The sequence below is a fragment of the Anolis carolinensis genome, chromosome 1 (assembly GCF_035594765.1).
Source record: "Anolis carolinensis isolate JA03-04 chromosome 1, rAnoCar3.1.pri, whole genome shotgun sequence".
NCBI classification, from domain to species: Eukaryota; Metazoa; Chordata; class Lepidosauria; order Squamata; family Dactyloidae; genus Anolis; species Anolis carolinensis.
In genome coordinates this window covers 7,629,034-7,640,891 of record NC_085841.1, presented here as the reverse complement: position 1 = coordinate 7,640,891, position 11,858 = coordinate 7,629,034, and the positions used below count along the sequence as shown (strand labels likewise).

Genomic DNA, 11,858 nt, shown 5'->3' with positions numbered 1-11,858 from the left:
GGGTTTGTATATCTTTGTTGAGAGGTGTTAGCTGGCCCTGATTGTTTCATGTTTGGAATTCCCCTGTTTTTGAGTGTTCTTTTTTACTGTCCTGATTTTATTTATTTATTTATTTATTTCCCATACTTCTGTCCCGCCCTTCTCACCCGAAGAGGACTCAGGGTGGCCTCACAACTGGCAACAATTCGATGGCCGACATACAAATTCCAATAATATAATGACAATTAAACTCAAACATTAAAACAAAAACTACTAAAAACAACAATTACAACCACATAAGTTCAAAATCATAGTCCAGAATCAGTCCAGTGGTCAATACTTAAAAAGTCCTCAATTATTGCACTGCTAGGAATAATGCTCAATAACCATAACCATGTCTAGCAAGGCTATTCTATGCTAATCAAGGTGATCAACTGCAGTTATTCACACTTGCCCTTCATATTATCCAACATTTTTGCTTATCAAATGCTCTGCTGGCCCGTTCATGTGGTTTGGTGGGGGGGGGGGGCACCAAAATTTCTGTTCGCTTACACTTGAAAATTATCTTGGGCCGGCTTTGTCTGGGATAAACAGAAAACCTGGGATCAGATCCTAGGACATAGGGCCTGTCTGGAAGGGTCCTCAGGTTCTGCAAACAGGATTTTACTGACAAACCCATTCTGGTCCTTCGGGTCCAGGATGATAATCAAACAATAATGTCTTAGAATTATACTGTTGATATTTCCTTGTGGTTAATATGTATTCACACAAAGGGAGCAATAGAAAAAAATAGGCAAATCTGGCTTCAATCTAAGTGATCAGTCTTTATTGTTCTTTCTTGCCTCCAAGGAAGAACATTATCAGTCTCCCAGATAATCTCGTGCTCTCTAAAATAGATAATATCAAAACTCTTATTTGCATAATTGACAATTAAAGAACTTTCTCCAAGAACCGAGGAGGGATGAAGGGTGATTTTACAGAAACAGAACAATACTTAGTTTTCATGTTCTCCAGGAAGCATTTTTATTGCAAATTGAGATACATCTTTCTTTGCTTGGCTTGTGGACTGTTGGATTGGAATACTCTTCACGTACTAAGGGCTATGTGTACTATGTCTTTTTAGGTTCAATGGGCAGGGCAATACAGTAGAGGATGGAAAGGGCCAAAACAACCCACAAAGAGCATTTCAGGATTTCAGTAGGTAAATATAGAAAAAAAAAGGTCTTTCTGAAGCTCTGTCCCCAAGAATTTAGGCTCAGGCGAGTTTGGGAATTTGCATCAGCTCTCCAATAGGTTTACAGATCTCAGAGTCTACTATCTATTCAAGGAAAGAAGAAATGGTAAAAGGTAGGGTTTTCCCTTGGTTTATTAGGTTTAACATTTTAATTTAAATGAGGTGCTTTGGACAATTTCGAGTGATCTTTTATTTTGTACTTAATTATTTCAACAGGGTCAGCTTCTTGTATTATCACAAGAGTCCACATTTTGTGACAGCATAATGACTCAGTGCTAAGTACAAAGATCCAACAGCCAGTGGCTTATAGTGACTTCCATAGTGGAAAGCAGAGATCCACTCTGGCTTTTAGTTCAACTACTTCAGAGTTATATCTTCACTCTGCTGTATTGTCTTATAATTGGTTGATAAACAATGAAAAAGGAATGTGTTTTAAGAAAAGTCTCTGTAGTAATGAGTAAGATACTTGAGGTGTCCTTGGGAAAATCTCTACAAAGAACCCCGAGCTTGTAAATCTTTGTTTCGGGCAGTTCCTTCTTCAGGATTCTACGGTATCTTCACTAGTGTTATGAAACTCAATACATTCCTAAATAAGTGATAACAGACAGTTTGAACTACCTCCACAAGGAGTATACAAATCACTAACAGGACTTAAATACTATACGTTTGAATGAAGACAAAAACTCTGATTATATGTATAATCTCTGTTAGTAAAAAAAAAAACTGCACTATTGGGTATTGTACCATTATATATCTTTGTTAAGCTACTCATTTCTAGATTAAATTGTCTCATATGTTTTAAGTACTGTATAACACAATTGTTGACTAACACAGTTGACTACTTGTTGTTTTGTTTTTTGGTATTTACTATAGATATCTGTGTATCTAGGATATGCCGGGTTTTGAAGTCATTGAAGTTGATGTAATTTAAAATAATTTCTCATTTTTAAAAAAAATTGAATAAAGCTGTTACCTGCCAATCTTCCAAAAAGGCACAGATTTAGCTGAAGATACTGAGAGGCATTAAGGCAAGTATTGTGCATTTTGGTCAAAAGTCTGTTCATTCAGGATTATAGATACAAGAGCACTCTAAGTGCCAATACTTTGGGACATGGAGCAATGGAATCAGGCACTTTTAATAGCTTAGTCTTTCAAGTACACCATGAAGAGACATACACATATGCCAATAGATAGCCACTCAGGTGAATGAGCACAAGCCCCTTGCATGTATCCTGTCAATAGTTCTGTAACCTAATATTGCAACAGCAGGAACTAGGGAGAATATAGTTTCCCAACAGCCCATTGCATTGAGAGCTGTTGTGTCTGTCTTTCTTAGATGAGGTGCCTGCTAAACTCCTCTTTACACTCTCAGAGCTGCAGCTCAAGTTGTTCTGCTAAACCCTAGGGTCCCATAAAAACATCGTAAGGGTTGTGTGAAAAAAATATTTTAAATCCTTAAAAAGTAATTTTAAAAACTGTGTCAGACCATGACGTTCTTATCAAAATTCACTATACCGCGGCTTTAAAAACAAAATTTGAGGTCTTTTTGTTTTCAAACCTATAGTATACAAAATCCTCAGGCAAACTTCAACTCTTCATGAGCTTCACGTCTCAAAATTCCTATTGACTAAGCTGGCTACAGCTTCTGGAACTAAAAGTTCAAAACACTCAGAAGAGCAAATTTGGCACCACTTTGCCTACCCTGGCTCAACATTAGAAGTCCCTGGGAAAGTTACCCTTTAACATCCTCTGCCGAAAAGTGTTGGCACTTCACAAAACCATAATTTCATAGTATTAAGCCATGTCAGTTAAATTACTGTCAACCTGTATTATTTCTACAGCACAGATGCACCCCCAGAGATCCCCAAAAACACATCCATATTGTTTGGAGCAGGGATACATGAAACTGTGGATATCTAAGCCATGGGTAAGGGGATCATTATTTGTGTCAGTTTGAGCTACTCAGTTATCTCACTTAACTTTGCAGCATTTAATGCCAGTGTTGATTGGAAGTGATCTATAGGACATTTCTGACTTAGAGAAATCTGAAAGTAATGTCCCAGTTGAGTTGGCATCTCCAGTTCAGCTCATTTTAGTTGTTTTTAATAAAAAAAAAACACATACGCATGAGTCCCAAATAGATTATAACCATGTATATTTTATAAATGATATTTCCCATGAAACCAGAGATGTATAATTCCAAGGCGTGGAACAAAACTCCTTTGTTAGGGGATCTGGGATAGACTTAAGTACTAGAAGTGTGTAAAATATCATTTTGGTGTTCCAGATTCTAGTGATTTGGGGAATTCATCTACCAAATGCATGAAAACAAGCTTGGCTGGGAGTAGCCAAAGCTTTAGCATCATTGCATCATTGTGGCATGTGGCATGGGCCATGGATCCTTCTTACCTATCTCCCCCCCCCCCCCAATTGGAGAAGGGGGAAGGTCCTGTGGTTCTCCAGGGGTGCTACGGTGTCGGGATCTTAGTATTGTGCTGGTCAATAACAGCAGCATCCCCTGGAGTAGTTGAGAGGTATTGAACCGCAGCAGGATGCGTGAACCCCAGATCCAGGACCCATACCAAGCTGCCAACCCTGTTTGTCTTCTGTAAGCAATAAGCCAGTTTATTGCCTCCAACTGACAAGAGTTCTTTCCTCACCCTGGACTTCCCACAGATATATATAAACCTTCCTTCCTTAGTTTTTCCATACCTCACAACCTCTGAGGATGCCTGCCATAGATGTGGGCAAAACGTCAGGAGAGAATACTTCTGGAACATGGCCACACAGCCCGGAAAACATACAACAACCCTGTGATCCCAGCCATGAAAGCCTTCGACAACACAATAAGCCAGTTGTAGCCATTAGCTATCCCAACTCAGTGTGTGTCTCATCATTAGGTTTGTTTGCTGGAGGGAGGCTTCAGTCACTCATGCCCACGCAAAATGTGTAGATATTCAAGTCCCATAATATGTGATGGGCATAGTAAAATGGTGTTCCTAATATAAAATGGCAAACAACCCGAATGTATGCTGGAGAGATCTATGAAATGTTGGACGATTACATCACACGTGTCACATGTGCTTTGAATGTGATTTTCCTGTTTCTTGGCAGGGAGTTGGCCCGGATGGCCCACGTGGACTCTTCCAACTCTATGATTCTATATGAATATAATGCTTGATGCACAGCAATTCAAGGTTTACTTTCTAAATCTTTTCCTGTCAAATCTTTTAAATTCGAAATTGGCTGAATATATGAATGAAAAACCCATGGAAATGATGTTTTGGCCCAGTGGGTGAGAATATTTGTTTGGCCAAGTGGACGAGGAACCCTGAAGTTTCCTATTTTAATCTTGTCCAAGTGACAAAATATCTTGGGCTGCATCTAGCAGATACTTTTTTAAAAATAAAAAAAACAAATCTATGCTTTTTGGTATGTTTTTAATAACTATATAAGATTGATATCACTTTGTCTTAGCACAAATTTGATTGAGTGATGATCAATAATTTTCGTCGTGATATCTCTGACAGCAGATATATTTTTGCTTCTTCTTCTTCTTACATTTAAATGGGATTTGAGGAGTAGAGGGACATTCAAAATTATCAGCAAGACAAAAGCCATCCTTTTTCTCACACTGGCTTTTAAAGAGTGCTGAAAAGAAACAGAAAATAGAGTCATTAGTACAGATATCATACTGAAAGGGATACAAATGGACACATATTGCAAAGGGTGAAGGAAGTCAATGGGAATATTTCGCAATGCGCATTGGATTTTGTCTTACACTACTACACTAAGCCTCGACCCAAAACATTTCCAGCTCCAGGGGAATTCTTTTTTTTTCACAATATAAAGTAGATGCAAGTCACCCTTCCTGACATTTATAAAGTCTCCCTCGGGCTTAAGATATCCTAACAGAAGCCAATAAGGAAGCTAAATTTCCTCCATTGCCCCAGCGAGCACATGGAAGCAATTTTCCAAATAAAAAAATCTTAAATCATTTTGACTCTTGCAAGTATTAGGGTCACAGAAATGGCTACATATGGCCCATGCGCTGTGATTTGTCCATCCCTGTTTTAAATGCATCAACCCAGGTGCAGGACATATTTTGAAGATATATTTCAGCATCTTGACATCTCCCTTCAAGTTGTCACTCAAACAAAAATGTATCCACCACTCCATTACCATGGAAGTCACCAGCTGCCAAATGATTCACAAAGCTGCTGCTATTCCCGAACCTCCTCACTCCAATTCTATGGCTGAAACTCTTAAGGCAGTGGTTCTCAACCTGTGGGTGCCCAGGTTTTTTGGCCTTCCACTCCCAGAAATCCCAACAGCAGGTAAACTGGCTGGGATTTCTGGGAGTTTTAGGCCAAAACAGTGGTTGAGAACCAATGCCTTAAGGAGTTTTTTCCTGCACAGACTAAGGATCTCATCACATTGAGGCTGAGAAGCCGGAAGACAGCAAGGGATAACGGGGGAAAGTGTGGGGCACTGTAATACTTTGTTCCCTTACTATCATGAGCTCCCTTCCCACAACATTTCCTCTCTGTTCCCCACTTCCTTACACTTTCTCCCCATCTTCTTCTATGAGATCCACTTCTCCACACTGCCAACACACTGCTGACAGAGCTCAATGGAGCCCCATTCAGAGGTAGCCCTGCATCATATTATGGGCTTAGGTGGAATCCGTACCAGCAGCATGGCAACAGTGCAAAAAAGCAAAGAGAAGACGCTTCTTGAACTCAATGTGATGAGGTCCTTAGAAACAATATTTGGTCACACACTTTTCTTAGTTGCATGGATGAGAAAGCGGATCGGGCATGCATTACCGAAACCTGGTTGGATGAGCTGGGAGGGGTCAACCTCACCCAGCTGTGTCCTCTGGGTTTTGGAGTGCACCAGCAGGCCAGGTCTGGAGGGTGGGGAGGTGGAGTTACCGTGGTCTATCGAGATTCCATCTATCTGACCAGGTGCCCCGTTCCACAATCCCCTGAGCCTCTCTTAAGGCCTACTCCGCAGCATTGCGGGCAACCAGAAAAGCTTTCTCGAATGCCAGCATTGCTTCTGCAACAAATAGACCAGCTGAGTTGTTTCAAGTGGTGGGTGAGCTCCTCCGTCTGTGTGGAGGGGGGGGGGGGTGGTTCAGGTGTCAGGTGTCAGGTGTCACCCTGACCACCTGACAACTCGATGTGGCGAATTCACCCATCATTTTGCAGACAAAGTCGCTCGATACACTCCGACTTAGACACCAGCCTTAATGCAGTATCTATGGAGGTAACCGAGGCACCTGGTTGTCCAATGTTAATGAATTTGTTTCAGCTTGTGTGCCCTGATGACATCGAGGGGATCCTTGGCGCTGTGAGGGTGACCACATGTGCTTTAGACCCTTGCCCATCTTGGCTAATAAAACTTGCCAGTGGGGGGGGGGAGTTGGTAAATTGGTTTGTGAGGATAATAAACACCTCACTGGATCAGGGACTTTTTCCATCCACCTTAAAGCATTGGCATTGGTTAAGCCGATCCTGAAAAAGGTGTCCCTTGATCCGTCGGTACTTAATAACTACCGACCAATTTCAAACCTTCCCTTTTTGAGCAAGGTTCTGGAGCGGGTGGTCACTTCGCAGCTCCAGGGGTTCCTGACAGAGACTGATCATCTGGATCCATCACAGTCTGGGTTCAGGCCTGGTCATGTTACGGAGACAGCTTTGGTCGCCTTGGTGGATGACCTCCGCAGAGAACTTGATAGGGGGAGTGTGACCCTGTTGGTTCTCTTGGACATCTCAGCGACTTTTAATACCATTGACCATGGAATCCTTCTGGGGCGGCTCTCTGGAATGGGTATTGGGGGCATTGCTTTGCAATGGCTCTGCTCCTTCCTGGAGGGCAGCTCCCAGTTGGTGAAGCTGAGAGACTCCTGCTCGGACCCCTGGCCATTATCCTGTAGAGTCCCGCAAGGTTCCATTCTGTCTCTCATGCTTTTTAACATTGACATGAAACCACTGGGTGAGGTCATCTGGAGTTTTAGAGTTGGGTGCCATCTCTATGCAGATGACACCCAACTCTACTACTCTTTTCCACCAAATTCCAAGGAAGCCCCCCAGATGCTTGATCGGTGCCTGGCTGCTGTGATGGACTGCATGAGGGCGAACAGGCTGAACCTTAATCCTGACAAGACAGAGGTCCTCCAGGTCAGTCATGTGGCCAAACGGGGCATAGGGTGGCAACCTGTGCTCGATGGGGTCGCACTCCCCCTTAAGGCATAGGTCCACAGCTTGGGGGTCCTCCTGGACTCAGCACTAACACTTGAGGCTCAGGTGTCAGCGGTGGCCAGGAGGGCCTTTGCACAGTTAAAGCTTGTGTGCCAGCTGTGATGGTACCTCATGAAGTCTGACTTGGCTATGGTGGTCCACGCCTTAGTTACCTTCAGGTTGGATTACGGCAATGCACTCTACATAGGGCTGCTTTTGAAGATGGTTTGGAAACTGCAGTTGGTACAAAGATCAGCGGACCTGATGCAGCCCTCACAAGGCTTTGCTGCAGTCCGCAGAGGCTGCGAGTCTAAGCCTTAGAGAAGACCACACATAGTGCTATAGCAGAGTAGCAACAGGAACCTGCCATCCCCCCCTCCTCTGAGTATTATACTCCTTCTCTCTATGCACCAAAGTTAACAAACTAGCCTGTTGTTATAAAGCCATGGTACTGCACAAATTGTGCAGTTCTGCTGTATAGCATTAATATCTGTGGGTATACATACGCTATGCCAGTAAAAATAACTCACTATGAAAACAGCAACATTGTACAAATGCACAACTGGCATGCACAATGGATAATTGAAACCATCACTGCATAATGCATAATTCCAATCCACAATGTGAAATGGCAATACACTGTGTGCGACTGCAGTAGTGTAAGACAAAATCCAATGCGCATTGCTATAATTCATATCATTATGGCATGAGCAAATTCATTATCAACTCACAAATCTGAATAATTCACCCCAATACATAGCACCGCTAAGACACGTGTAGTTCATTAACAGGATGACAGCATCTATAAATGTTGGTGTATCTTTCTATGACTTTCCTCTGCTCCCCCAATAATTATCTTAAGTAGCTTGCTCACATGCAGCAACCTGGGAAAAGACCAGGCCAACCAGGACGAAAAGGAGAAGAAACCTCATGGCACAGGCTTCCTTGGAGATCTCAAATGTGCCGGGAAAGAGAAACAGCTCCAAGACTCAATCTGAATTAGACAGGAAAGTTGTCACTATTTATAGAACTAGGAAGAATAATGTCATCCAGTCTGATGGGGGTAGAAGGCAGTAGGGAGCAAGAGCCAATCAGGCATGAAGCAAGCCATGTCTGTCCATGGCTTGAAATAATTTTTAATTCCACAAAGGAACAATAACTTTGCAATTTTCTATAAGAAGAATACTATTTTAACAGACTATTGTATTCTTTTTCAAATTTGTGGGGGATCCTACAACCAAGCCTCAAAGGATACCAAGGCCCCAATGTAAGTATATAGATCTGCATCCCTGGGAATTCTTTCCAAGTGGAATCAATTACGTAAGCTTTGCAAAATCTCAGGAAGAACATCATTGGTCTACCATGTACTCTTTGTATTCTCTAAAACGGATAGTATCAGAAAGCTATTCATTTGGATAATCCACAATTAAAGCACTGTCCTCAAAAATGTGGGCTGTCTAAAAACATAACAATGTTTGGTATTCATGTTCTCCATGAGGCATTTTTTGTGGCAGGTTAAGATTGAACTTTCTTAATCCTAGAGTTGGAAGAGACCTCATGGGCCATCCAGACCAACCCCCTGCCAAGAAGCAGTAAATCACATTCAAGGCACCCCCAACAGATGGCCATCCAGTCTCTGTTTAAAAGCCTCCAAAGAAGGTGACTCCACCACACTCCGAAGCAGAGAGTTTCACTGCTGAACAGCTCTCACAGTGAGAAAGTTCTTCCTATTGTTCAGGTGGAATCTCCTTTCCTGTCATTTGAAACCATTGCTCCATTGTGTCCTGTCGGGGGTACTTTGAATGCGATTTCCTGCTCTTGGCAGGGGGTTGGACTGGATGGCCCATGAGGTCTCTTCCAACTCTACGATTCTATGATTCTAGTCTCCACGGAAGTAGAAAACAAACTTGCTCCCTCCTCCCTATAACTTCCCTTCAGATATTTATACATGGCCCTCAACCTGTCTCTTCTCAGCCTTCTCTTCTGCAGGCTAAACAGATAGCATTTAGAGATGCAAAGAAAGCATTTAGAGACCACTAAGCTAAGGTACATTTTCCAGACTTATGAATACTGAAAGGGAGTAGTCATTTCCATTGAAGCCAGTTGGCTGGTAGAGATCTTCACCAGAGGGACATTCTTAGCTCAGTGGACAATGGCAGTCGCTTTCCAGAGAGACACATTCATCTGTTGTTGGCAGTTTGGACAAAAAAGTGGAGAATTTAGTCACTGATGCTCTTGTCTTGCTCACCAGGAAGGATTAGTGGGACAGGCATGGAAATGAAGGTATTCAAGTGGTATTAATTTGATGGGCATTTGTCTTTCTAGCTAAAAATTGGGCAGAGAGCAAAACGTAAGGAGAGCACTGGTAACAAAAAAAGGGAACTTAGTAAATATAGTTGGCCCTCTATATTCAATCATTCTGCATTCCACCATCCATGACTTGAAAATATTTTTGAAAAAGAATCCAGATAACAACCATTATTTTACAATTTTTCATAAGAAGAGCCATTTTATTACATGATTGCATATAGTACTTCAGCATTGGATTTTGATCCCAGCAGATACCAAGGTTCCAGTTTAAGTAAACAGACATATCCCCAGAATGGCTTCAGCAACAAATTAATTGCCCTTTGCAAAATTTCAGCAACCCTTTCCTCTACTCAACTGAACTAGAGATTTGCCCATCTAAGATGGCAGATGGACGCCATAGAATCAGGACCTGGGATCTCCTGAGCGTAATCTAGTTATAGACTCATTTTGTTTCTTACTGGGGCTAGTATGACCATTAAACAAAACCAGCTAAAAATTGTGCTGCTGATATTTCCTCATGGTGAATATGTCCGTGCCATTAAAATGAGCATTCAACAAAGAAAACCAATCTGGCTTCAGTCTATGTAATTGGTACTTAATGTCCATTGCTACCTTCAAGGAAGAACATCCTTTGCTCTCTAAAACAGATAATATCAAAACTCTCCACTTGGCTGACATGCAATTAAAGTACCTTTTAAAAATAAAACAAATGGACACAAAAGAAAACCAAGGAGGACAATGTTGCATTTGTAGCAGCTGAGTATGGATTAGGACATTGGGAGACCACAGTTAGAACCCTCACTCCGTCATGAAAAACCCATTGGGTCACCTTGGGCCAACCATACTCTCCCAACCCTAGAAAATAGCTTGCTTCCTCTGAATATATCTTGCCAGGAAAACTACAATATATGCCCACTGCACATTGGAGTTGAAGGCATATAATAGCAATTACAATATATGGGCTATCCCATTAGATGGCACATAAGATATAGGCAACTGGCTCTGGCTTCTAGTCATGCTTCTCAAATCATCTGATGTGACTCTGCTAGTTGTTATCTAACTGTGCTTCTGTGTGCTTTTTGGTTTTCGGCTCCAAGAATTCCTGATTACCCTTTTCTGGGACTTCTGGCAGTCCAAAACACATAGGAGAGCAAATTTTAGGATGAAGTGGCCAATACTGTGATCATGAAAAAAAACCAATGCCAACAATTACAGGGAGTATAGTTAAGAAACATCTGGAGAGCTGCAAGTTGTCTTATTTAATGAGAGAAGGGGGTTGTGGTAATACCTTTTTATTTTTGAATTAAAAGCCATTTTTTGTTTTTACTTTTTTAAATTGCATAGGTAAAGGTAGGTAAAGGTTTTCTCCTGACATTAAATCTAGTCATGTCTGACTCTGGGGGTGTTCGTGCTCATCTCCATTTCTAAGCTGAAGAGCCAGCGTTGTCCGTAGATGCCTCCAAGATCATGTGGCAAGCATGACTGTGCCTAGAACACTTCACCCAGAACACGGGAGGCAGCAAAAGGGCCAGCGTGGAGGGAAGCTGCACTGCAACCCTTTCTTATGTGTGATGGGGAAGCATTGCTAAGGGCGATGGGAACAGGTCAACAGGATTGCCTTGCTACCTCACAGATTCACCACTAGGCTAGTGAATCCCCCCACTGCCCCTCATCAATGTGGGGAGGTCCCTATTCTTGGTTTGAATGGTCTTTCACAGTGAGGACATACATTTCCTAATGGAACACAGTTACAACAAGAGTTTGCCTAATGAACCTTACTCTTGGCACATTTCTCCCTTTCTCAACCTGTGGGTCCCGAGATGTCTTGGCCTTCAACTCCTAGGGATCCTAACAGCTGATAAACTGCCTGGGATTTCTGGGAGTTGTAGGCCAAAACACCTGGGGACCCACATGTTAAGAATCACTGATTTATACCTCTTCAAAAACCATAGAGCTGTTGATAACAGCTGACCTTCAGTTCCTCCAGTTCCGAATCTTTGTATGTACCTTGTTAATGGTGGATTCGCATGCACATGAAGGAAAACATTACCATCAATGGGGAAAATTGAGGGGCTTCTCTCTCCCTC

General features: G+C 42.2%; 1 long non-coding RNA gene across 1 annotated transcript; it reads right to left on the bottom strand.

The window, feature by feature from the left end:
• Nucleotides 1–4,636: 4,636 nt before the first annotated feature.
• Nucleotides 4,637–8,614, bottom strand: LOC134295987 (uncharacterized). Its single transcript, XR_010002522.1, has 2 exons — nt 8,336–8,614; nt 4,637–4,864 (listed from the first exon to the last, which is right to left on the bottom strand). It is a non-coding gene; the product is annotated as an uncharacterized LOC134295987 (long non-coding RNA).
• Between the last annotated feature and the right edge of the window lie 3,244 nt (nt 8,615–11,858).